This window comes from Narcine bancroftii, chromosome 8, assembly GCF_036971445.1.
Source record: "Narcine bancroftii isolate sNarBan1 chromosome 8, sNarBan1.hap1, whole genome shotgun sequence".
Classification (NCBI taxonomy): Eukaryota; Metazoa; Chordata; class Chondrichthyes; order Torpediniformes; family Narcinidae; genus Narcine; species Narcine bancroftii.
Window position 1 is genome coordinate 34,462,157 of NC_091476.1, and position 26,142 is coordinate 34,488,298.

The 26,142-nt window shown below is 43.3% G+C and overlaps 1 protein-coding gene and 1 long non-coding RNA gene across 11 annotated transcripts in view; both read left to right on the forward strand.

Annotated features, from left to right (window-relative positions):
* diaph2 (diaphanous-related formin 2) overlaps window positions 1-26,142 on the forward strand; it is a 569,879-nt gene that overhangs the window by 28,235 nt on the left and 515,502 nt on the right. Inside the window, exon 2 of one of the 10 annotated variants that reach the window (XR_011343054.1) lies at window positions 3,115-3,160. The exons of the other annotated variants lie outside the window; for them this stretch is intronic. The gene's annotated coding sequence lies outside the window, so the exon portion shown is untranslated. The remainder of the gene's footprint in view (window positions 1-3,114; window positions 3,161-26,142) is intronic. 10 annotated transcript variants of the gene reach the window in all.
* Window positions 13,715-25,642, forward strand: LOC138740587 (uncharacterized). The gene is made up of 2 exons (XR_011343056.1): window positions 13,715-13,814; window positions 17,960-25,642. It is a non-coding gene; the product is annotated as an uncharacterized lncRNA (long non-coding RNA).

The window sequence follows — 26,142 nt, forward strand, 5'->3', positions numbered from 1 at the left end:
ATTCTGCAAAACAACACTCGTACTGACAGCAAGCTCAAAATGCCCTATAACAATACATATGTGCACTTGACAATGAACTTGTATGCATGTCATAAATTAAAATTTAAAAAAAATAACCCAGGGTGATGCAGTAAGTTGAGCATTGGTTTTGATTTATTTTGTAGTAACTTTTTATGGAACTGATTGTAAGTGGAAGTGATTTGAGAATTATTCCTTGCCCTTATCCAGCAAGAATAAGATATTTTGTTGGTGTAGATGCAAGCAGGATTAGAAAATAGTGATTTGTATTCATCAGGAGGCTGATGAGGAAATGAAGTAAGCAAGTATATGGAAGTGGACAGTTGACCAGGAATTGTAATATCAATGTTTAAGGAATGTTGGCCAAGGCTGTTGAAAAATTTTGAGAAGGAATCTAAATCTTTGGCTTGGCTTCGCGGACGAAGATTTATGGAGGAGTATGTCCACGTCTGCTGCAGGCTCGTTGGTGACTGACAAGTCCGATGCAGGACAGGCAGTCACGGTTGCAGCGGTTGCAAGGGAAAATTGGTGGGTTGGTGTTGGGTTTTTTCCTCCTTTGTCTTTTGTCACTGAGGTGGGCTCTGCGGTCTTCTTCAAAGGAGGTTGCTGCCCGCTGAACTGTGAGGTGCCAAGATGCACGGTTAGAGGCGAGATCAGCCCACTGGCGGTGGTCAATGTGTCAGGCACCAAGAGATTTCTTGAAGCAGTCCTTGTACCTCTTCTTTGGTGCACCTCTGTCTCGGTGGCCAGTGGAGAGCTCGTCATAGAACACAATCTTGGGAAGGCGATGGTCCTCCATTCTGGAGACGTGACCCACCCAGCGCAGTTGGGTCTTCAGCAGTATGGATTCGATGCTTGTGGACTCTGCCAGCTTGAGTACTTTGATGTTGGTGATGAAGTCATTCCAATGAATGTTGAGGATGGAGCGGAGACAGCGCTGATGGAAGTGTTCCAGGAGCCGTAGGTGATGCCGGTAGAGGACCCATGATTCGGAGCCGAACAGGCTCTGTGCACCCTGATCTTTGTGTGTTTCTTCAGGTGGTTGTTTTTCCAGACTCTTTTGTGTAGTCTTCCAAAGGCGCAATTTGCCTTGGCGAGTCTGTTGTCTATCTCTTTGTCGATCCTTGCATCAGATGAAATGGTGCAGCTGAGGTAGGTAAACTGGTTGACCATTTTGAGTTCAGTATACCCGATGGAGATGTGGGGGGGCTGGTGATCATGGTGGGGAGCTGGCAGATGGAGGACCTCCGTTTTCTTCAGGCTGACTTCCAGGCCAAACATTTTGGCAGTTTCCGGAAAACAGGACGTCATGCGCTGGAGAGCTGGCTCTGAATGGGCAACTAAAGCGGCATCGTCTGCAAAGAGTAGTTCACGGACAAGTTGCTCTTGTGGCTTGGTGTGAGCTTGCAGGCGCCTCAGATTGAAGAGACTGCCATCTGTGCGGTACCAGATGTAAACACTGTATTCATTGTTGAGGTCTTTATTGGCTTGTTTCAGCATCATGCTGAAGAAGATAGTAAAGAGGGTTGTGTCGGACCCTGGCTTTACCCTACCCTCAATTTAGTCTATGTTCTACTCAACACCTCCTTCTGCCTTCTTACTGAGTTATTCCATTCTCTTTATTTCTGACATTCTCTGTCAGGACTCTCTTTGTTCTTGTCTGGCCATCGTCTCCTGTGCTAATCAACACCTCCTTTTGCCTTAACCTTCCTAGTAAATTGTTTCATACATATTCTCTCTTGTATTTTGGGAGCAGGCAATTCTAAACCTACTGTAATCAGCCAACTTTGCTACATACTGTGGCTGCCCCTTACTTACATTACTCTTTCCCTTCACCATGAGGTAAACATTAAATTGTTACATAGTACTGGATTCATGTATACAAAATGAATAGTACATAAGCATATATTCTACATATTTTCTATGATTAATTAACCCCTATATTCCAACAGTCCCCCTTTTGGTCTCTTGAAAATGAGACCAACCACGAGTTAACTTATGGGACCAAGACCTCAGGAGTTTTTGCAAGGACCGGCATCTCCGACCCCTTGTTAAACTTAACCTCACAAGCGGCCATTATGAACACACTTCAGTCCAGTGGGGGCCCCAACATAGTGTTCAGGAATGTCAGTCCAATCCGCAAAGTACTGTTTCGGTTCGTTATGGGCCTCCCAGGCTGACCGCAAACAATTTGTACAGTTGTTTCCTTCTCCAGACGCTTCAAGGGCTAGGAATACCATCACCCATAGTTCCCATATAGTGTCCATCACAGCCCCCTAAATTCTGTTGACTTCAATATAGATATATCACTTCAAATCCTGAAATACAGTCACCGTAATCCAATAGTCTCTTTAAAGGGACCCGTTCAAAAAGTTCTTAGTCCGTATTTGCTTCATAGGTTCTCAGTCACCTCCGTTCGAATCTGTTCCAGTGTCCGTGTAGGTAGGTCCGTTGCTGTACACTGACTCCAATGATACCACTTCTCTCCTTTTCCCAGTAGTTGAACCGCGTGGGACGTTCTTTCCACCACTCTGTAGGGTCCTGTCCACCTGGGCTCCGACCACTTTCTCTTGATCACCTTTAGCAAAACCCACTCTGCGGCTGATGGTATTGGGGTTTCACATTTCCGTTCGGTACTTGTAACCTGTTGTGAAAAAGCTGATACCATAGCCATTAGTTTATCATAATAAAGCTTACATCTCATTGAACTTGCCTCATTCTTCGTGGTCTGAATTCCAGTTCCAGGTCCCGGAAACTGGTGTTCATACGGAGTAAATCCTGTCACAGAACTTACTGAACTCCTTATTGACATTAACGCCAGCGGAAACCCATCCACCCAATTTAGTTTGGTCCGTGCCTGTACTTTCCTGATCTTACCTTTTATTGTTTGGTTCATCCTCTCCACTTTCCCTTGGGATTGTGGATGGTACACCGTTCCAAAGGCATGTTTCAACCCCAACATTGCTTCTACCTCCTGTAGATCTTTATTCTTAAAATGACTTCCATATCTGACCTGATTCCTAGGAAACCCGTGTATAGGAATGTACTGGTTGATTAGGAACTTAATTACCGTCTTTGCATCTTCTCTTTTGGCAGGGATTGCCTCCGGCCAACTTGTGAACACATCAACTGCTACGAAGAGGTATCAATATCCCCTTGCTCTCTCTATCATATCCGTGTAACCAATTACAATTTCCTGCCCTGGTAACTTAGGCAACGGAAACTGTCCTTCGTGAGGTTTCAGTCGCCTTGATATTATATTTTATACATACGTTACAGTCTCTGATATGATTCTCCACCATCGCCGGCAGGAAGGGGTGCCACCAATGTACCAAATACCTTATCATCTGTTTCTTCACAGTGGATTAACCCTTGCGGCTCCTCTCGGAGGGATTTTGAGTCCAGATGGTAATACTGGCCTACCGTTCATTGATCTCCACAGTCCTTGATCTTCGGTTGCCCCCCTTTCTTTCCATACCATCAATTCCTGGGGTGATGCCTGCGCTTGTTCCTGAATTATTACTCCTACCTCACAAGGTGGCAATAAGTCATGTGCCATTCTATCTGCTTGCATCATAATAAACTGAGGGCCGTACCCTGCTGCCCTTTTTGCAGCCATGTCCGCTGCCTGATATCCCCGTGCTACCATTGTATCTGTTCTATCATGTCCTTTACATTTAAGAACTGCTAATCCCCTTGGTTTCAGGAGAGCCTCAGACGATTTCCTAACGTCCTTCTCGTGTTTAATTGGGGTCCTTGCTGCTGTTAAAAACCCACTTCTAATCCATTGACTCAGCTCAACCTGTATTGTCCCTACCACATATGCCGAATCTGTATATATATTGACCTCCTTTCCTTCTGTCCATTCTAATGCTGCTATCATTCCCTGTAGTTCTGTGAGTTGTGCTGACTCCTTTCCTCACTGCCCCTGTAATGATTTCTTCAAATCCTCCTGTAGTTTTTCGTACCACCACATAGGCGGCTTTCAATCCATCCGTGGGGTGTCTGTAACAGCAACTATCTGTAAATAAGGTTTCATCTGGTTCTCTCAAGGGTGTAGCCTGTAAGTCAGGTCTTATTTTAATATCCTTTACTACCCTCTTTTCACAACAGTGTGGTTCTCCCTCTCCCATATTGTCTGCCATGTTAATGCCTTCATGGGTAATCGTAACATTTGGAGCATTCAGGATCTTTTCTAGTCTCGTCTGCCTTAGCGAAGTCATTGTAAATGCTGTCGAGCTCACAAATGCTACAATACTATGTGTTGTTAATACCGTCAGGGCATGTCCCATCACTATGTGTGCCACCTTTTGTAAAATCTTTGCTACCCCCGCTGCATGTCTCGTGCATGGTGGGTGTCTGTCTTCAGTCGGATCTAGTGTAATACTCACATACATGAGCACACATCTTCCACCCCCTTTTTTTCTGAAAAAGGACACCAACAATCATGTGTGCTTTTTCAGAAACATCCAAAATGAAAGGGTGTCTATAATTTCGAATCGCCAAATCTATAGCGGTTGTAAGAGTTTGCTTAAGTAGAATAAAACTCATCTCAGCTTGTGCAGTCCAATCAAGTGTAGCTCCCAGATTCCTCATCCCCTGCTCATTCACCAAAGTTCGCAGTGGATATGTCAACTCACCATACGATGGGATAAACTGCCTACTATAACTTGTCAAACCCAAAAACGAAAGCATTTCCTTAACTATCTTAGGTTTTGGATGATGTAGTATCGCTGTACGATGCACAGGGGATATCCCTGTAACTTTCGCTGAGACCATTCTTCCTAAAAAGGAGACCACTTGTATAACACTGCAACTTTAAATGAGAGACTTTAAAACCTGCCTTGAACAGCAGCACTAACAGGAGTTTTGTGGCCTCCAAACAGGAGACAGGCTCAGATGCTGCCAATAAGATATCATCTATGTACTGGATCAGAACTACCCCACATGGCAGTACTAGCCCCCCCAGCTGTTCTTTCAAAACCTGATTGAAAATCCCTTGGGATAAGATAAAGCCCTGCGGAAGTCTAGTATACCGTAACTTTCTACCTCTATACGTGAAAGAAAACACATCTCTTAATTGTTCTGCCAGCGGCAAACAAAAGAAAGCATTCGCTAAATCTATGCAAGAGAACCACTTGTGGTCAGGGGTTAAAGCAGTCATGGCAGTATATGGGTTCAGTAGTGGAACTGTGGGTGTTCGCACAATACCATTGATGCGTCTTAAATCATGGGCCATCCGATATTTGCCCGTCTCCTGTTTAGGAACAGGTAAGATGGGTGTATTCCAACTTGAGCATGAATGCTCCAACACCCCTGAATCCATTAAGCCCTCAATGGCATTTGACAGACCCACCTCAGCTTCAGGTTTGTGGGGATACTGTGTCTGCCAAATTGGAGTATAATCTGACAGTTCGAAGGTTATGGGATCAGCCTGCTGACAAAAACCCACATCTGCTGATCCCACTGACCACAGGTTCCCAGAGAGAATCTAGCATAGGGGCCGAATCGGGGTGATCCATCTTCTCTCTACCATGAAAGCGTTCAATCTGTCTATGCTCAAGGAGGACTCGATCATTTGTCGGGTACAAAATCCTGTACGCCTGACCAGATGAAGAGAACTGCACTGTCGGTATTTGGGTATCGGACCAATCCCTTAAGGACATCAAGTTCCGACACATCGGTCCCAAATCTTTTGCCTGGTGAGTAGTGCCAATTGCAAGGGTGACATGCGGAATGGCCTCACCTGCCATCACATACCACTCCAGCTGTTCAGATGTCAGTGCTACCGTAGCGGCCACTCCCTCCTTTCCTACCACTATGTACTCCGAATTGATCTCCCATTGCATGCCCTCTACCTCTTCATAAAAGGCATGCTGATAAATTTCATCCCCATCCCTATTGTAAAAGAGGGTCACATGGAGGGGGTCCGAGGGAGGGGTATACGGGTGTAACGTCTGGATCCACGGCTTCCATTGATTATAAAGCTTTAGCAGCCCTCCCTACTGTGGGTCCTCTGCTTCCAGCAGCCCCCAGTAAATGTCGGCCCATAGTCCCTCAGACGTGGATCCTCCAGCGGCTGACACCAACATCTGAGAACTGGAACAAAGCGTAGTTAATGAACAGTTCATTGAATATCCATTTGGAAAAGGTGACCTCTATTCCGCTGGGTACGCAAAGGATCGATGCTCCACACCTGACCACCAGATCTCTGCCCAAAAGATTAGTAGGGCGCGTTGCCAACGGAATATATTGATTTGCAAAAGTCTGTCCTGCCACAGAAGTGACTAGTGGTGTAGAAAACGGCAGATTTTCTGGTGTACCCAAGAACCCTATCAACTGGATGCTAGAGGATGACTTTTTAGATTGAAACTCAGCGCCAGTAAGTGTTGAAAATATGGCACCTGTATCTACTAAAGATACTTCCATGTCCATCACTTTAATCTGCAGGAAGGGGTCTGCCAACCTAACCTGCTTTTTGGTGCTCTGGCCCCGTCACTGCTGGTAATATTGCTCCTCCTCCGTCAGCAATGGGAATTGTCTCGTCGGAGCTAGAGCCGCATGGGGTGCCTGATATACCGGGGGTGGCACTGACGATCTCTGAGGCTGGACCCAAGGCTCATATTGTGATGGTCCATATCCCCTTCCCCCAGTGTCCTGAAGACCCCATGCTAGGGGGCACTCTCTTCCAGTATCCTGGTTGACCACATCCAAAACATACGGCTGGCTGCACTCGTGGAACACCCCGACCTCTCCCTCTTACTCGGAATCCCCCCATTGGACCTCCAGTCCTGCCCCCATAGGTGGGACCCAGTGGCCAATTTGGGGCCGGGTGCCAATTCATATTATTCCCTTGTGGTGGCTGCTGAATCATCTGGTTCGCACCCTTTGAGGGATTATTTTTTGCCTCATTTGCCTTTTTCCTAGCCTCTTCCAATTGAAGCTTAAGGAGTTGCACTTGTGCAGACTCCGTAATTTGTTTGTCCTCCTTTTGCTTAGTCCTATAACGCTTCATGTGATGGGCCAAATGTTTTTCCCATTGCTCAGTCGAGCAACCGGGAATATCAGGGTTATTCTCTAATGCCTCCCTGACTACAGCTGGCAGCCTGCTCGTTACTGCAGACCTAAATAGTGTAGTCTGCAAGGGTTCTGTGGCTGGGTGTACTCCTTCTTTATCCGTCCAACTCTCCTTGCACTGACTCAAAAAGGTCGAGATCTCCTCATCCTCCTTAATGGAAAAGGACAGGGGCTGCATGACACCGGGGCAAACGGGAAACTTATCCTGCATTGCACTTCCTACTGCCGTAGCATGTTTGGCAAATGGTTCGGCATCAGGGCACCTAGTGGTTCCTGCGACCATTTCTACCTGCTGTATGATCCTCTGACATTCCTACCAAGAAGGCATTCTTAAGTGTCTGTCCTTGCTCTCTCTCATTTGTTTTTTCCAGTCGCATACTAGTTTCCCTTACTTTACATACATCGTTCTGTATTTCCTTCGTTAACTCCTTCATTTCCTCCACCCTTTCCTGCATAACTCTCTTAAGTCTCTCCTTCGCCTCCTGGAGTTCATGACCTGCTAATTCAGTGACATTCACTATCGGATAAGGTGGTGGCAACGTCTCTGGTAACTTTGGATATAGCGGGGCTGATGGCTTAACCTCCCCTGTCATCTCCTTCCCCGTTTTCTCCTTTGTGATAGTGGATGCCTTTTTAGTAGCATGCTGAAGGTTCGCTTCCACAGCCATGCAAGCCAATGTCATATTATGTAAATCTGCCTTTCTCTGTTCCTTCGCTTCCTTCTGCTGTTTAAGCCTTCTTCTATTCCAGATAGATCCTTGTCCCTTTGCCTCATGTTCCTTTACCTCCTTTGCCGCTTCCCTCTCGGCTTCTCCCAAGTACATTACAAGCCGGATCTTTTCAAACCCTAGCGGTACCTTCCCCTGACTCTGCAGCTCTTTCCATATCTGTTCGTACCGTTTCGTAGCCTGTACCTCCTCTCCCTTCGGTAATCCTCCCAGTAATTTATTCCTTGTTCTTTCCCACTGTCGGTTGACAGATGGGGGAACCCATCTGTCTTCCCCGAACTTTTGCCATACATCCCCACTTACTCCTTCCATCTTACGTTCCTATTTTTAGCCCTTCAGACTTCGTACTTCAATGGGTCTCTCCCCAGGTAGGATTTTGCCACCCTGCAATCTACTTCGACCCTTCACATGTTATTATAAACACCAGCGGCACACTGTACACAATACTTAACAAATAACTATTACCCAAGATATACAATCCTTAAACAAATACTTTTTATACACTACTATGACACCCGATCCTTAAACAAATACTTATTATACACTACTAAGATACACGATCCTTAAACAAATACTTATTATACACTACTAAGATACACGATCCTTAAACAAATACTTATTATACACTACTAAACCAAATAACTATAACACAATGTACCTTATTCTATTTGGCCAAGTGTCTAAACTTGTATCTTGAGATCTCTACTAGGGGACTCTAACCCCCGTTACCTACAGGGGACTCTAACCCCCGTTACCTACAGGGGACTCTAACCCCCGTTACCTACAGGGGACTCTAACCCCCGTTACCTACAGGGGACTCTAACCCCCGTTACCTACAGGGGACTCTAACCCCCGTTACCTACAGGGGACTCTAACCCCCGTTACCTACAGGGGACTCTAACCCCCGTTACCTACAGGGGACTCTAACCCCCGTTACCTACAGGGGACTCTAACCCCCGTTACCTACAGGGGACTCTAACCCCCGTTACCTACAGGGGACTCTAACCCCCGTTACCTACAGGGGACTCTAACCCCCGTTACCTACAGGGGACTCTAACCCCCGTTACCTACAGGGGACTCTAACCCCCGTTACCTACAGGGGACTCTAACCCCCGTTACCTACAGGGGACTCTAACCCCCGTTACCTACAGGGGACTCTAACCCCCGTTACCTACAGGGGACTCTAACCCCCGTTACCTACAGGGGACTCTAACCCCCGTTACCTACAGGGGACTCTAACCCCCGTTACCTACAGGGGACTCTAACCCCCGTTACCTACAGGGGACTCTAACCCCCGTTACCTACAGGGGACTCTAACCCCCGTTACCTACAGGGGACTCTAACCCCCGTTACCTACAGGGGACTCTAACCCCCGTTACCTACAGGGGACTCTAACCCCCGTTACCTACAGGGGACTCTAACCCCCGTTACCTACAGGGGACTCTAACCCCCGTTACCTACAGGGGACTCTAACCCCCGTTACCTACAGGGGACTCTAACCCCCGTTACCTACAGGGGACTCTAACCCCCGTTACCTACAGGGGACTCTAACCCCCGTTACCTACAGGGGACTCTAACCCCCGTTACCTACAGGGGACTCTAACCCCCGTTACCTACAGGGGACTCTAACCCCCGTTACCTACAGGGGACTCTAACCCCCGTTACCTACAGGGGACTCTAACCCCCGTTACCTACAGGGGACTCTAACCCCCGTTACCTACAGGGGACTCTAACCCCCGTTACCTACAGGGGACTCTAACCCCCGTTACCTACAGGGGACTCTAACCCCCGTTACCTACAGGGGACTCTAACCCCCGTTACCTACAGGGGACTCTAACCCCCGTTACCTACAGGGGACTCTAACCCCCGTTACCTACAGGGGACTCTAACCCCCGTTACCTACAGGGGACTCTAACCCCCGTTACCTACAGGGGACTCTAACCCCCGTTACCTACAGGGGACTCTAACCCCCGTTAGCTACAGGGGACTCTAACCCCCGTTAGCTACAGGGGACTCTAACCCCCGTTAGCTACAGGGGACTCTAACCCCCGTTACCTGCAGGTGACTCTAACCCCCGTTACCTGCAGGGGACTCTAACCCCCGTTACCTGCAGGGGACTCTAACCCCCGTTACCTGCAGGGGACTCTAACCCCCGTTACCTGCAGGGGACTCTAACCCCCGTTACCTGCAGGGGACTCTAACCCCCGTTACCTGCAGGGGACTCTAACCCCCGTTACCTGCAGGGGACTCTAACCCCCGTTACCTGCAGGGGACTCTAACCCCCGTTACCTGCAGGGGACTCTAACCCCCGTTACCTGCAGGAGACTCTAACCCCCGTTACCTGCAGGGGACTCTAACCCCCGTTACCTGCAGGGGACTCTAACCCCCGTTACCTGCAGGGGACTCTAACCCCCGTTACCTGCAGGGGACTCTAACCCCCGTTACCTGCAGGGGACTCTAACCCCCGTTACCTGCAGGGGACTCTAACCCCCGTTACCTACAGGGGACTCTAACCCCCGTTACCTACAGGGGACTCTAACCCCCGTTACCTACAGGGGACTCTAACCCCCGTTACCTACAGGGGACTCTAACCCCCGTTACCTGCAGGGGACTCTAACCCCCGTTACCTGCAGGGGACTCTAACCCCCGTTACCTGCAGGGGACTCTAACCCCCGTTACCTGCAGGGGACTCTAACCCCCGTTACCTGCAGGGGACTCTAACCCCCGTTACCTGCAGGGGACTCTAACCCCCGTTACCTGCAGGGGACTCTAACCCCCGTTACCTGCAGGGGACTCTAACCCCCGTTACCTGCAGGGGACTCTAACCCCCGTTACCTGCAGGGGACTCTAACCCCCGTTACCTGCAGGGGACTCTAACCCCCGTTACCTGCAGGGGACTCTAACCCCCGTTACCTGCAGGGGACTCTAACCCCCGTTACCTGCAGGGGACTCTAACCCCCGTTACCTGCAGGGGACTCTAACCCCCGTTACCTGCAGGGGACTCTAACCCCCGTTACCTGCAGGGGACTCTAACCCCCGTTACCTGCAGGGGACTCTAACCCCCGTTACCTGCAGGGGACTCTAACCCCCGTTACCTGCAGGGGACTCTAACCCCCGTTACCTGCAGGGGACTCTAACCCCCGTTACCTGCAGGGGACTCTAACCCCCGTTACCTGCAGGGGACTCTAACCCCCGTTACCTGCAGGGGACTCTAACCCCCGTTACCTGCAGGGGACTCTAACCCCCGTTACCTGCAGGGGACTCTAACCCCCGTTACCTGCAGGGGACTCTAACCCCCGTTACCTGCAGGGGACTCTAACCCCCGTTACCTGCAGGGGACTCTAACCCCCGTTACCTGCAGGGGACTCTAACCCCCGTTACCTGCAGGGGACTCTAACCCCCGTTACCTGCAGGGGACTCTAACCCCCGTTACCTGCAGGGGACTCTAACCCCCGTTACCTGCAGGGGACTCTAACCCCCGTTACCTGCAGGGGACTCTAACCCCCGTTACCTGCAGGGGACTCTAACCCCCGTTACCTGCAGGGGACTCTAACCCCCGTTACCTGCAGGGGACTCTAACCCCCGTTACCTGCAGGGGACTCTAACCCCCGTTACCTGCAGGGGACTCTAACCCCCGTTACCTGCAGGGGACTCTAACCCCCGTTACCTGCAGGGGACTCTAACCCCCGTTACCTGCAGGGGACTCTAACCCCCGTTACCTGCAGGGGACTCTAACCCCCGTCACCTGCAGGGGACTCTAACCCCCGTTACCTGCAGGGGACTCTAACCCCCGTTACCTGCAGGGGACTCTAACCCCCGTTACCTGCAGGGGACTCTAACCCCCGTTACCTGCAGGGGACTCTAACCCCCGTTACCTGCAGGGGACTCTAACCCCCGTTACCTGCAGGGGACTCTAACCCCCGTTACCTGCAGGGGACTCTAACCCCCGTTACCTGCAGGGGACTCTAACCCCCGTTACCTGCAGGGGACTCTAACCCCCGTTACCTGCAGGGGACTCTAACCCCCGTTACCTGCAGGGGACTCTAACCCCCGTTACCTGCAGGGGACTCTAACCCCCGTTACCTGCAGGGGACTCTAACCCCCGTTACCTGCAGGGGACTCTAACCCCCGTTACCTGCAGGGGACTCTAACCCCCGTTACCTGCAGGGGACTCTAACCCCCGTTACCTGCAGGGGACTCTAACCCCCGTTACCTGCAGGGGACTCTAACCCCCGTTACCTGCAGGGGACTCTAACCCCCGTTACCTGCAGGGGACTCTAACCCCCTTTTATTCCTTGGCTTCTGCTAGGACTTTTGCAGAGTAGTGACAACACACAATTTTATCGTTGCCAATAGCAGAACTTTGTTTAAACAGGCGTCTGCTTACCTTCTTCTGTTGAGTGGCCACTTGTTATCACCACACCACAATCGACCGTTGTTTCGTCTCTTTCTCTTCCATCACTTCTCCATCTTCATCACGTCGTGGTCACTCAATTTAGTCTGTGTCGTCTGAGTCCAGCGTGCTCGTTGAATGAAGTGATAGGAGAAGGTATTCGGTTCAACAATCAGTTTATTACACAGCACAAGAATAAAGCTTAACGGAGCTCTGGTTCAGTTGTTAGTTCATAGGTCACCTGCACAGTGAGCTATTCCCCAAGACTGACCTCTACTGTCCAGTCTCTACAGTTTATATAGCTCAACCTTATCATACAGAACAAAAGTTGGCTTCCTTTACTAGATCTCATGATCATACAGAACAAAAGTTGGCTTTCTTTGCTAGATTTCTTGCATAAGATTTATCACAAGTAATTTCCTGCTCTGCAGATATCTGGGGTGTAGAGCTCCCATCTTAATCCTCAAGGCCAGAATGTCCTGTTGTTTTGATCAGAAATCAATTCATACCCCAGATATTTCTAATTATTTCTTTGTTCTCATTTGGCCATGTTCTTCTGTTCTACTCAACACCTCCTTCTGCCTTCTTACTGAGTTATTCCATTCTCTTTGTTTCTGACAGTCTCTGTCAGGATTCTCTTTGTTCTTGTCTGGCCATCGTCTCCTGTGCTAATCATCACCTCCTTTTGCCTTAACGTTCCTACTAAATTGTTTCATACATATCCTCTCTTTTGTATTTTGGGAGCAGGCAATTCTAAACCTACTGTAATCAGCCAACTTTGCTACATACTGTGGCTGCCCCTTACTTACATTACTCTTTCCCTTCACCATGAAATAAATATTAAATTGTTACATAGTACTGGATTCATGTATACAAAATGAATAGTACATAAGCATATATTCTACATATTTTCTATGATTAATTAACTCCTATATTCCAACAGTTGGTGCGAGGACGCAGCCTTGTATCATGCCGTTGTCAATGGAGAAGGGTTCGGAGAGCACATTGCTGTATCTGACCCGACCTTGTTGGTTTTCGTGCAGTTGGATAACCATGTTGAGGAGCTTGGGGGGGCGGGCGGGGGGGGGGGGGGGGCATCCGAGGCGCTCTAGTATTTGCCAAAGCCCTTTCCTGCTCACGGTATCGAAGGCTTTGGTGAGGTCAAAAAAGGTGATGTAGAGTCCTTTGTTTTGTTCTCTGCACTTTTCTTGGAGCTGTCTGAGGGCAAAGACCATGTCAGTAGTTCCTCTGTTTGTGCGAAAGCCACACTGTGATTCTGGGAGGACATTTTCGGCGACACTAGGTATTAGTCAATTAAGGAGAATCCTAGTGAAGATTTTGCCTGCAATGGAGAGCAGCGTGATTCCCCTGTAGTTTGAGCAGTCTGATTTCTCACCTTTGTTTTTGTACAGGGTGATGATGATGGCATCACGAAGGCCTGAGGCAGCTTTCCTTGGTCCCAGCAGAGCATGAAAAACTCATGCAGTTTGGTATGCAGAGCTTTGCAGCCCGCCTTCCAGACCTCTGGGGGGATTCCATTCATACCTGCTGCTTTGCCACTTTTCAGTTGTTCAATTGCCTTGTATGTCTCTTCCCAGGTAAGGACCTCATCCAGCTTTAGCCTCAACGGTTGTTGAGGGAGCTGGAGCAGGGCGGATTCTTGGACTGAGCAGTTGGCACTGAAAAGGGATTGGAACATGGATTTATTGTAATTCAACTGGGAACCAATAACATGGTGGTTGGCTTTTAAAATTTAGGATACAAGTTAAAAGGGAGAATCTTGAAATAAATTATACATTATCTCTTTGGATGCATATTGGCACAGGGCGGATCTGAGATTGATGTATGCCACAGTAATGTGCAAAACTTGTTCATCAGCAACATTTAGAGAGATGTGGTTTTGTTGAAATGTGATCTGCCTGTGGAGCACTGTTCTGATGAATCATTCAACTAGGACTGTAAGGGTTTTAATGTGAGAAGCAGGAAGTTGAGGTTGGTGGAAATTTGAATCTGAAGTGAAGGCTATAAAGTACATTAGTTGAACAAAACAAACTGTCAAGAAAGGAGAGAGAGAGAGATGAGGGATGGTAAGAAGATGTTAGCGAGAGAGGCTATGGCAGGAAATTATGAAGGTATGGTCTACATCTGAATACTTGAATCATTTAAAACTGAAACTAATGAATGATGCAAGTATTGCAAAATATGATATCTAGTCGACAATATTATGATTGGTTCCATTAGAAACATGATGTTCAAGTGCACTTGTCTTCAAGCAAAGGTCAACAAAATATTGAAAGAGTATGCAATATCCCTCATAATAGAGATTTTGGCTCAAAACACTATGTAAATTTGATATTGTTACAGCAGAAGTTCAGGAAACTAGCATTAATTATGTGATGCAACAGTTCTCAGAGGACATTAAACTCAATTATCATGGAAAACACTGGTATTGAGTTTTTAAAAAGTCTACCATTGAGGAACCAATCAAGAATTGGATCAAGTTGTGTGAGGGAACAGAATTAATTCTGGAGAAGAGTGATCATTCTATAATTTCAAATTGAATAAGTAAGTGATTAAATTTATCTGAAATTTGATTGGAAACAATTTGAACCAGAGGAAGTTGTATCAAAATAATTGAGAAATATTTTGAGAATTTGGAATTTGCAACTATGTTCAATTTATGGACAGATAAAATACCACTGGAAGAACAATTTAAAAAGAGATTAAATAAAGTATGAGAGCATAATCCATGGAACAATACAACATAAGAACAAGCACATTTATCTGTGCTGAATATGATTTCAAAATCAAATGGAAATCTACACACACCTGATTAATATCCCTCCATCCTCTTTGTATGCAAGTATCTCCCTACACACCTCTGAAACCCTTGTATTGTATCTGCGTTCAAACATAAATAATGATTGTTGGCAACCATAATAGCAGGTGAAATGAATCAATTATTTCTAAAATAAGCAAAAGACAGAAAATATACCAAAGTGAACTTGAGAATGTGAAAGGCTGAAAAGGTTAAAAATAGCAATAAGCAAAAAAAAAATCTGAGGAAATAAATAAAATTTAAGATAAATAATAAATAAAAATGTAAAAAGAAAGTTTAAAATCGTAAAAGTAAATCTCCAAAGCAACACACCACCATGTGGTGAAGATGGACCCTGGATGTGCTCTTCCCTCAGTAGCTGTTTGAATAAACTTTCAATAAATTAGCATCTGAATAAAATGGCAGGATCCAGAATGAAGAGCTGGCCCTTGCTGCTCCCTACTGGGGTGTCTCCTCCAAAGTCTCTCCCTATCCCTGCCCAGTTAGGGGGTGGGGTTTAATGATGATGGCAGCACAGTTAGCGTGATCACAATGCTGTTACAGTGCTGACGATGGTGGTTTGAATTCAATTTTGTAAGTTACAGGCTAACTACTGTGAATAAATGCTTTGAGGGTCTGGTCATGGCCAGAACTTGTACCTAAGCAAAGATGTGGATCCACTGCAGTTTTCCTATCGTCAGATTGGCACCACAGCAGATGCAATATTGCTGGCTCTCCACTCAGTTCTGAATCACCGCAAACAGCAATTCATATGTATGGCTACTCTTCTTCGACTACAACTCAGCCTTCAGTTCCATTATTCCCTTGGTGCTGGTTGAGAACCTACAAACTCTGGGCCCCTGTACCTCCCTCCTCTGCAACTGGCTCCTTGACTTTCTCATCAGAAGACCACAGTCAATATGAATTGGGAACAATGTCTCCTCCTCTCTGATTATGAACACAGGTGCACCCCAAGGATGCATGCTTTGCCCACAATTCCAATACTGTCTACAAGTTTGCCGATGACACCACAGCCGTTGGCAGATCACTCTACATTTTGCACTGCCTTTTCTTTTTTAATTGGTTTATTCTAAGACAAGTGCATTAATTTGGCATTCTAAGAGTGTGTCTAAGTCAACTGGAAAATTGGCATATCCAGCATTTGCTATCCTTGTAGGTGCTGGATACTTAGGATTTTAGTGTAGTTTGCACAGAGATGGTGTCAGGCAATAAGTGGATATTAGAAAATGGTGGAATTTAAACAAAAGTGCTAATCTCTACAAGATGTGAATGAAAATAAGTTCAGTATAATATTGGATTAATGTTGCTGCTGCACAGGTCCTTAGTCAGATCCCACTTGGCACAATGTGTTCAGTTCCTCCCTCCAGGAAGGATGTGGATACTTTAAAGAGGGTGACATGGCATAATCTGCTGTTTCATTAAAGTTTATGAACTTAAAATGAGAGAATTGCTGATGCATTTCAGATTAAACCTCAACCTCTCTTCCCTCTCCCCCATTAACTGTCTCAGAGAAAGACAATTATTGTACCAAAGGATTTATCCCATTTCCTTTTGAGGAGGGTTCGAAGGTTTGCAAGTGATATTGAGGTAGAAGGTTGTCGTAGGTTTCAACAGGATCCAGACACGATGCAGAATTGGGCAGAAAAGTGGCTGATCTAGTTCAATTTGTCATTTTGGAAGGTCAAACAAAAGCAGAATATATGATTAATGATAAGAGCAGAGTGTAAGAAAAGAGGGAAATTGGGATCCATATCCATTTCTCTCATGGTTAACGTGCAGTTTGAAAAGGTAGTTAAGAAAGCTGAAGGTCTGCCACCCTTCGTTAGTCAGGGGATTGAGTACAAGATTCATGAGGTAATGTTGCAGCTCTATAAATCTCTGGTTAGACTACACTAGGAATATTGTGTTCATTTCCAGTCACCTCATTCCAATAAGGATGTGGAAGCTATGGAGAGGCTGCTGAGGAGATTTACTAGGATGTTGCCTGGATTGGAGAACATATCTTGAGGCAAGGTCAAAAGAGCTAGGACTTTATTTTTATTAAAATAAACAGAGTAGTGGGTGCCTGGAATGCATTGCCAGGGGTGGTGGTGGTGGTGTAAACTGGTACAAAGGGACATTTAAGAAACTGGCACACAGGAGGTTATGACTATGAGGTAGGGAAGGTTTAGTTTGTTGAATAAGTTAGTGTCGCCACAACCAACATAAACCTTCTCATCCTGGCAATGCCAGTATCTAATACCCACATTCAATTATCCTTGAAACATTTCATTGAACCATTTATAGTCCTTGTTTTGACTATACTCCCAGAAAGGAGTGATGAGAGTTTGCACAAAATAGCTTGTTCAAAATTTTCAACCCAAGCTTCCCCATCATTCCCAAATTTAATTGCTCCCCAGTTAGGGGGAATGTATTTCTGGTAATTCTTTTCTCAGCTCTCTGCCTCAGTACTTTGATTTCCTCAGATATTCCAGAAACCAGCAATATCTCCTTTGGTCTCTCAGTAAAATTTTAACTAACCTTTGAATGTCAATCAAGGATGAGATCAACTAGATTGGAAATTGTTTAAGGTACAGAGAAAAAGAGCAGACCTTTGCAATGTTACAAACATTTTGAGATGCCTCCCTGAATAACAGGAAGGATATTAAGACAGGGTGGTAAGGCAAGCGATTAGTCTCAGGATGCAAAGACAAACATTTCAGTAAATCAGTAAAGATTTCTCCATATAGAGGATGACAAATGTGGAATTCTCTGGCATAATAGGTGAGAGTGGTGACATTTCTAAATACATTTGCTGAGATGGATTTCATATTACAAGATGTAAAGCAGAAAGGGGAGACAGAGTATGGAATCGTGGAGCACATTCAAAAGGCTAACCTGCCACCTTTTGTTTTTCCTGTTTAGTTTTTATGGGAGCAATACATTGAAGAAAAAAAAATCCACATTATCTGATGTCAGAAAGAAAAGGAAATAATTGCTTTGAAGAAGGGCTATATATATTCCCAGAGAGAGATAAATATAAGTTAAAAACTCCTGTGAATGCTTTATGACCTGCAAAGTTCCTCCAACATTTGTGTATTTTCTACAATCACAGCATCTGCAGACTGTTTCATTCTGAAAGGAAATAAATTCAGCCAACCTTGTATGTGTTCCAGCACAAGAACATTAACATGCCATGTTTTATTTCGTCAACTCCAAAACAATAGTGTGATGTTTATTTCCTGTATATCTACGAGATTTAATTGGACCACCTATTTAAGACTGCAGCAAATGACTCATCCAACATGCACTGGAATATGCTCTAAATGTCAAATACAACTTATTTGAAGCTTGACATCATTCAAGACAAAACTATGTATTTGAATGGCATCCAATCTTGCATTCAAACCAATTTGATTACTCCAATTTCAACTTGCTGAGATTCTTTTAAAAGAACTTTCCCTATCTGCAGCTTCATCCTCGCGTGAGGACAAGGTTGCTGGCTCAGAGGCACTCAAAATTCCATTTGGGTAAAAGCAAACCTACTTTGGAAATCTCTTGCTAATAGCTTCATATTGATGGGGCAAAATCCCTTACAACACCATAGAAAAGTATTCAAACATTCATAAATTGATCTTGGTCCTTCATTGTTATCAAATGCTTCATTCAACAATAACACACACATTCCATGAATGAAGAGTAAAGCAAAATGTTCAGCTAATGCTATCCATTTTTTTTATTGGGCACTGATAAAACAGTCAACATTTTATTCTAACGGTTCTGTGCAAAAAGATTACCAAAAAAATTGCATACAGTTTACTTGCTTTTAAATTTAATCCAACCTGTAAACAATTAGGTTGATAAAAGATTGGGAACCAGCAAATATGCCCAGTAAAATCAAATACTTTTCCATCAAAATACATCAGTATAGGCTCACATTGAGAAGCAGGGATATTTATTTTGGAAGCTGATAAAACACTCTCAGAAACAGACCTTGTTTCCCAAATATCCATCTGATGAGCTGCCTTTGCTCTCCTGCTGTTGCAATTATGTCCTCAATGGATGCGATTGGTGCACATAATATTTGAAGTGCAGATTCACCACCACGTTATACAATTGAAACAACTTGTCCTTGCTCTAACATTCAAATTTCCTTGTGTTCCAAAATACTTGCATCTTAAATGTCAGCAATTTTTGCACAAAAATATCCAGATCCTTAACATGAATCTCTTAAGCTCACTTTTTTAAAAAAAACCTCTTGCATTCCTCTTCCCACTGCAAGGGAACAAATATCCACTACTCCACATGATATTCCCTCTGCCATGTTCATACCCTCGAAGACTATACTGAATTGTCTCTGCAGCTCCTCATAACCCAGACTATCCCTTAGTTTTATAATCCATAAATATATTTACACCTGATCCCCTCATCCATGCAACAGTGAACAGCTGATGCCCCAATACCAAATTCCATGCAATTTTACAGCTTTAAGCATAGTGACCTGTTTCTTTCTTCTCTTCATTTTTACTCCCTTAACAAATCCTCAATCTGTGCCCCTGTCAAGTCACCATTTTCATTAATTTTCTTATAATAATCTGAATCCATAGTGAAGATTTTCTTAAAATCTACATCTATCAAAAATTAATTTGCCATGGTCTTGTCAGCTGAATGGAAACTGAAAAAAAAATTCTGGTTACTTGTATTCACATTTGGTATCATTAATATTGCATTCTTCCTATTTGTTAGATTCCAGCATTTTCCCTATTAATCCATTAACTGCCGCATTTTGACCTATTTTCACCCTCATCTTTGACCAATGCTAACGAAACAAAGTCCATATGCTAAGTAATTAATACCGCTAATCTGTCTAAATTTCAAATTTGTGATTTTTTTTTTTCAGAACTGTTCACACCTCTGTGACCATATTTTGCATGCCCACATGCTCTTTCCCACTGATCAGCAACTAGTTTGTGGGATTTTTAATTAAGATCCAAAAATGATTTGCCCAAGCTCTCCATGATGCTAAAGGCTCCATTATTGTGATTTAATATTAGATGAAATTCTTTAATGTTATTTACCATAAGGAAGACAGAGAGCCACCACTTTTTCCAGCACCCCTCACAGGCCCTAGAAAGGACTGAGCTCACGACTGCTGGTTAACAAGACCTGTGCTCTTACCACTGAGCTATCAGAACCTCTCAAATACATATGAAGCAACACAATAATTAAATTACCATCATTATGATTCCCATATATTATATGGGAATATAATACAAATTATATGGTTCACTCTTCAACTCTAACTTCAATTTTGAACTTTTTTGGAAAATTATTTGGGATGATTAGGAAAGTTTCCAATTTTCATTGAGGACTATTGATCAACAAAACCTTACATTTCATCCCAAATAATTTTTATAATTGAACTCTAACATTAGGTTTTTGCCCAAAGCATAATTATATGACTACTAAAGAAAAAAAAGTTCAAAATTGAAAAAAGTATAACAGAAAAACACAAGAGCTGCAGACGCATTCTATCCAGCAAGTCAACCCAGACACGCATCCAGAGAATTGGATTACTGAACAAAATCAGATGGTACAGAGGAAGAGCTACATTTTACTGGTGTGAGGTTCATTGAGTACTTCAATTAATCTGGCACTGAGGAAAAATGCTGTATTGAACTCCATCTGTCAGTTTTCTGCCTAATTCTGCAAGTCTGTATCCTGTTGAAATCTATGACAGCGTTCTATATTGAACATAACACCTCCAACCTTCATATAATTTTCAAACTTACTGATCCATCCCTTTAATTTGTCCAGGTCATTTATAAAAATCAGAATGGATACTTGTGGAACTCCACTAGTTAATGAACTCGGGCAGAATATGTTCCATCTACTGCTTCCCTTTACTTTCTGTAAGCAAGCCAATTCTGAATCCACACAGCCAAGGTTCCACGGATCCCAAGACTTTTTGGGGTGGGGTGGGGGGGTCTTCCATGGGAAAACCTTCTCAAATGCCTTAAAATTCATATACACCATATCTACTGACCTACCTTAATCAATGAGAGGTCATTAAGGGTAAGTGGGCAAAAGTTTAGAAGCAACATGAGAGGGAGCTTCTTTACTCAGAGTGGTGGCTGAGTGGATGACCTTGGTTGCAACAAGGTCATTTAAGAAAAGTTGGATAAGTGTATGGATGATTGGAGGGCTATGGGCAGGGAGCAGGTAAGTTAAGATCACTTAAATCGGTATGGACTAGAGGGACCAAGCTGACCTGTTTCCATACTGTAATTGTTATATGGTAAATATATATGGTAAATTTCTTTTCCTTAAAAAAAAATCAAAAAGCCTTGTGAAGCTTATCCCTCACAAAGCTTTGCTGACGATCACTGAGAAGTTCCTTATCCAACTGCTCGTAAATTCTGTCTCTAAGAATTCTCTCCACTAGTTTTCCCATCACTAACATGAGACCCACTGGTCTCCCTATTACCCTTTTTTTTAAAAAAAAACAAGTGGACCAGTTTTGTTGCTCATTTCTTGTGCACTTTATAAAGATAACTGCTGGGTTTGGACAGGGTTGCAGAGGCCTATTTAGAAAACCATGCCTTGAATTCAAAGGACATTATATTTTCAGCAGTGGCTGAATGAGTTCAATATTTTAATGAAAATGAAACCGGTGGCATTGTCAAGCTGCAATTTTGTGATCTACTTTTTGCCTTAGGGAAAGGTGTGGGAAAATATCATGTTTGTAAAACTAATGACAGTACGCATAGCATCAGCTACTTCAGAGCACTGAGACAATTCAATTTATTCCTTTTTTAGATTTCCAGAATACATCAAAGATGCACATAATAAAATTATTTGTCAAAATTATGCCAATTTGTGAATTACAACTTAGTAGCTGCAGGTTTTTAAAATATTACTTAAAATCTTGGCACCAATATTTCTTTTCTGTAAATTATGGACTTGTAATATCAGAATTAGAATTCCATTATTAGAATAATGGCCATTATTCCTTAGCATGCAATCTCATTTGTTCTTGATAAATGATTGCTGGAGAAGGCCTTGAATCCAAAACTTTATCTTCACATTTTGCTATCTGTTCCATAATTTCCTATTTTTATTGCCTGCATGACATTCAAGGAGTATGGCAAAGAGTTGATAATTAAACCTGCAAAATGATCTGTCGGCTTTAAACAGTGGCATCCTTAATTCATTCATCTCTACCAAGCTGTGCTGATGAATTAACCTTGATGCGAACAATGGTCTTTCTTTTTGACCGATCTGTTCCCAACCTACATATGTGCTCTCAGTCATGTTCTCTTTCTTTATCAATCATTTTATTGGTTTTGAGAAATTAATAATTTCAAATACATAGATGCATATGAAATAAATTTCAGGTAGAAGTAAATTTACAGATAGTAAACAATGGTAATCAAGATATGTATGATTCATGTTGTAGATTTTTTAAAAAAAGAAACAAAGCCTTTAACTAATTGTTACAAGATCAAGCCAGCAACCACAAAGAAGGCACATCACACAGGGGTAAAGATGAACAATTACTTTATTAACAAAAATTCACCTTCAAACTTTAATTCAAAATCCCCTCCTTTTATAACAATGCCCACTGGTTACTATGCAAATTTCTATAACCGTGTAAAATTAATAAATTCCCCAGCCTAAATATAACATGTGTAATTAAAGTCTAAGTTATCGTTCCAACCAGCCCACAGAACAACTTAGACACACAATACACAGGACTCACAAAACTTTGATCTCAATCGAAGCAAAGATCATAAACAAAATTCAGTTTGCTTGGTAAACTGAAGCCAAAAGATCTTAGCGAGAGAGAGCACAAAATTCGAAGTTGTCTTGTGATGCTTGCAGAGAGAGGAAAATGACTTGATCCTGATCCTTCTGGCTACCTTTGGAATGTTTATCCCTTTTAAAATGCCCAACATTCTAAATTGACCTCCAAAGAATGACTTGTTTTGGGTCTTCTTCCACTCTACAGCACACCCAGTGGTGGTTTGACTTCCAAGTCCAGAAATTTTTAGATAATTTTCTGCACATGCCCAGTCCATCTCCCACTCTCTCAGCATTCCACCTTCACCTTGGCTCTTAAAGGCAAACTCTCACTTTTTAACATAAAACCACACAACACATAGGTCAATACACAACACAGAACTCTGTAACACTAATATAGTTCGAAGCACAATCTATCATCTGAGTGATTGCAATCAAAACCTGGTGTCATCTACTAATTTCAATACTAATAGTTCAAAAATGAAAAAAATAAAACAAATAAAATATTTTTGATAGAGCAAAAAATAATTGATCTATGAATTTTTAAAAATAAAATTGAAAAAAAAAACCCAAAATGAAAAAAAAAAATTATTAATTGAGCACCTAATTTTCTCTCAGGAAAGCGATGCCATCAAATTGAATAACCATTGTGTATGAATGGGAGGGATAACATCTTTCCACCACAGTAAAATGAGCCTTCTCACAATCAGGGAAACAAAAACAACCATATGGGATTGAGTTGGAGTCAAAATTAAGTTCATTGGCCCACTTATTCCAACATTAACAATAAAAGGGCTTGGAGAGAGAATTCTATCAAGAATTAAAGATCGTATACTAAATACCACTTTCCAGTAGTTGCAAAGGGAAGGAAAAAGCCAGAACACATGATATAAAGTACCTTCCTGAGTTATATACTTATCAGATTTAGAGGATATATTGGGGTAAAATTTAGCTAATTAAACTTGAAATAGTGGACCTTATGGACTACTTTAAATTGTAATAAGAAATGTCCGGCACAGAGAAGAATAATGCACCTTTTTCAAAATAGACTCCCATGTATCTTCAGAAAAGAGTTGTTAAATGTCACGTTCCCAAACTTTCTTAATGTTAGAGCAAGAACTATCGCTAAATCTTAAAAATCATATCCATTGTCTTGAACAAAGGGTTTAAACAAAAAGAAATTTTTAATTGAATTGTAAAGAAAATGTTCCACTGCTTGTTCCAGAGATAGGAACAAATCAAAATAATTACATTCACCTGGACTATTGATAGAGACATCCTGGCAAAAGTCTGTATAGTGAAGAGGATCTGAGATGCCCTGGCAACTTTTACCAACTGAGCTTTGGCATGGGACTTGGGTGCCTTTTAAAAGTGAAATTTAATTTTTAGCATAATTTTTTTTGGCCTTCAGACATTTAAAATATAAGAAAATTAAGTGCATATTATGAAACCAACTATATCAGCTGTTCACATTTACTTTAGAGCATCAAAGTAGTTATTTAAAAAAAAACTCCTTTTCCCAGTAGTTACTGAGCTTGCTTCAGCTGCTGCATCAAAAGCATCTTTCCATAAAATGGCACAAGTGAGGATGCTTGATTGTACCATGTTCAATTCCAGTTGCAATATTTCAGCAGTCTGTTTGGATGCAGCATGACCTGGATGATTCCTTAGCTTCAGGAAAGGTTAAGGATGTCTCCACCATACATGCTCTGCTATGAAAGAATGAAGTTTCTTCATGCTTGAAATTCAAAAGCATATCTATCATCAAGTCTGTTATTAATATGCAGGAGGTTGCCACTCATTCACGTGTCATTCCTTAAGAACACCTGAAGTGACAATGGTGGTCAGAGCCTGTGTATGCTTTAGAGTGTAATTTGTATAAAATAGCTCACATCTTTTGTACCATCTCCAAGGTTGCAAGTCAGGAGTTTGATCTGGATTACTCTCCACCACTCACCTGAATAAGGCAGTTCTAACAGAAACATCTGAGACCATTCAGGGCAATGCAGCGTGCTTAATAGGGATCCCATTAATCACACTTAACATGCATTCTTTCCTTGATAATGGCTGCTAAGCAGTATATGCCATACACAAAATGCAATTACTCACCCAGGTAATTCCAATAGCGCTTGTCCAAAAAACAGCAAATGTGTGGAAATATAACATGCGTCTCCCTCCAAGAAGCACACTGCTATGACTTGGACTCATCTTGCTGGTCCTTCAATGTTGGATCAGGCGAACGTGACCCTGTCCTCAGAGGGCTCAGTAGTGGAGAGGGTCAGGAACTTCAAATTTCTGTGTGTCAACATCTCCAAAAATCTGTTCTGGAGCCTCCATGTTGATGTAATCACAGAGAAGACCCATCAGCAGCTATACTTGGTGCGTTGCTTGAGGAGATTCAGTATGCCAACTCTCTGGATGAGAATAAACTGAAGAGGGTTGTTAACTCGGCCTGTGACATCACAGGCATCAGACTCCACTTCATCGAGGACATCCATGAGGCAGTGTCTTAAAAAAGCAGCCTCTATCCTCCCACCACCCAGCTACTCTGCTACCATCACGTACAGGAGCCTAAAGACAAGCACTCAGCAGCACAAGGTGTACTTCTTCCCTGCTGCCATCAGATTCCTGAATAATCAATGAACAAGGGACACTACCTTACTTTTTGATGTGCTACTATTTAAATTTTTTTGTATTATTGTTGTAAGATGATTCCTAACATGAATGTTTATACTATTATTACTGCCACAAAACACTGAATTTTGTGACTTCTTCACGACAATAAATTCTGATTGTTAAATCCCAGAGTAGTTGATTCAGTTGCACAATGCCAATCACCACCCAAGCAATTCAGTTTGGGCAATACGTGCAGGTCTGGTCAGTGATATCCATATTCTGAAAAAAATGAATAAAAATCAGTATAAAAGCTGTTGCGTTGTGTGTTCGTACAAAATTACAGCTCATCTGAACAATGTGACCATTCAAAAATTACAATCCACAAACTCTTAATGAATGTTTCAAACCATGATAGTTTTTAAAAAATAGTTTCAGCATCTTATTCCTTTTTGCATATCCCTACCTCTGAACACCAAAATGTTAATTTCTTTGATGTCAAGCCAGAATTTAAAAAAAAATTCATGCTTCCTGATGAATTATGTTTGCTGAAAGAGTTTTTTCCTTAACATCATCTCACCATAATCAACTGAAGAGGCTGAGATATCTTTGTGAGCATATTTCTTGATGTTTTGCTTTCTGCTCTTTCTTCATTCAGGCCAAAGCACAATCTCTTTTGTTGTGGCAATGCT